Source organism: Numida meleagris, chromosome 21, assembly GCF_002078875.1.
Source record: "Numida meleagris isolate 19003 breed g44 Domestic line chromosome 21, NumMel1.0, whole genome shotgun sequence".
Classification (NCBI taxonomy): domain Eukaryota; kingdom Metazoa; phylum Chordata; class Aves; order Galliformes; family Numididae; genus Numida; species Numida meleagris.
In genome coordinates this window covers 1,387,907-1,389,959 of record NC_034429.1, presented here as the reverse complement: position 1 = coordinate 1,389,959, position 2,053 = coordinate 1,387,907, and positions in this window count along the sequence as shown.

The following is a 2,053-nucleotide window of genomic DNA, read 5'->3' as shown; positions in this document are numbered from 1 at the left end:
TGGCAGCTGTGCCCGTAGCGGAGCGGGGGTTGCTGAGGGGGGGGGGAGGATTTAACCCCTCCTGGTCGCTCCGCCGCCGCCGCCGCCGCTCCCGCTCCGCTCCGGGTTCCCGACTGCTCCGCCGGGGACTCCGCGGCCCATTTATGCGGGCGGCGGGAGCGCTCCGTGACGTAGCTGCCCATATATGGACAGACAAAGCCGCGCCGAGCCCCGCGCGTCACAATGGAAGCTCCGCACAATGGAACATTAGAAAGCAGGAAGCGGCGAGCGGAGCGGAGCGGCGGGGACGGGGCCTGCACCGGGTACCGGGTACCGGGCACCGGGTACCGGGCAGGGGGCACCGGGCAGCCGGCATCCTACGGCCGGAACCGGGCGCTGGGTACCGTGCAACCGGCACCCTACGGCCGGAACCAGGCACCCTATGGTCGGTACTGGGCTCTAGGTATCATGCAACCGGCAACCTATGGCCGGTACCGGGAGCCCTATGGCCGGAAGCGGGCACCCTATGGTCGGTACTGGGCTCTGGGTACTAAGCAACCGGCGACCTACAGCCGGAACCGGGCACCCTGCTGCTGGAACCGGGCACCCGATGGTCGGTACCAGGCACCCTGTAGCTGGAACTGAGCACTGGGTACCATGCAACTGGCAGCCTATGGCTGGAACCAGGCACCCTATGGCCGGAACCGGGCACCCTATGGCCGGAACCAGGCACCCTACAGCCAGAACCAGGCACCTTATGGCCAGTACTGGGCTCTGGATACCATGCAACTGGCAACCTACAGCCGGAACCGGGCACCCTATAGCCAGAACTGGGCACCCTATAGCCAGAACCGGGCACCCTATAGCCAGAACTGGGCACCCTATGGCCAGAACCGGGCACCCTATAGCCAGAACTGGGCACCCTATAGCCAGAACCGGGCACCCTATAGCCAGAACTGGGCACCCTACAGCCAGAACCGGGCACCCTATGGCTGGTACTGAGCTCTGGGTACCATGCAACTGGCCACCTGCAGCCAGTACCGGGCACCCTATGGCCGGAACCAGGCACCCTGCAGCCAGAACCGAGCACTGGGTACCATGCAACTGGCACCCTACAGCCAGAACTGGGCACCCTACAGCCAGAACCGGGCACCCTATGGCTGGTACTGAGCTCTGGGTATCATGCAACTGGCCACCTGCAGCCGGAACCGGGCACCCTATGGCCAGAACCGGGCACTGGGTACCATGCAACTGACACCCTATGGCTAGGAACCGGGCACCCTACAGCCAGAACCAGGCACTTTATGGCCAGTACTGGGCTCTGGGTACCATGCAGCTGGCACCCTACAGCCAGAACCGGGCACCCTATGGCTGGTACTGAGCTCTGGGTACCATGCAGCTGGCCACCTGCAGCCAGTACCGGGCACCCTGCAGCTGGAACCAAGCACTGGGTACCATGAAACTGGCACCCTACAGCCAGAACCAGGCACCCTACTGCCAGAACCGGGCACCTTATGGCCGGTACTGGGCTCTGGGTACCATGCAACCGGCAACCTACAGCCAGAACCGGGCACCCTACAGCCAGAACCGGGCACCCTACGGCCAGAACCAGGCACCTTATGGCCGGTACTGAGCTCTGGGTACCATGCAACTGGCAACCTACAGCCGGAACCGGGCACCCTATAGCCAGAACTGGGCACCCTATAGCCAGAACCGGGCACCCTATGGCTGGTACTGGGCTCTGGGTACCATGCAACTGGCAAACTAGAGCCAGAACCGGGCACCCTATGGCCAGAACCGGGCACCTTATGGCTGGTACTGGGCTCTGGGTACCATGCAGCTGGCACCCTACAGCCAGAACCGGGCACCCTATGGCCAGAACCGGGCACCCTATGGCTGATACTGGGCTCTGGGTACCATGCAACCGGCAAACTAGAGCCAGAACCGGGCACCCTGTGGCCAGAATTGGGCACCCTATGGCCAGAACCAGGCACCTTATGGCTGGTACTGGGCTCTGGGTACCATGCAACCAGCACCGTGTGGCCAGAACCGGGCACCCTACAGCCAGAACCAG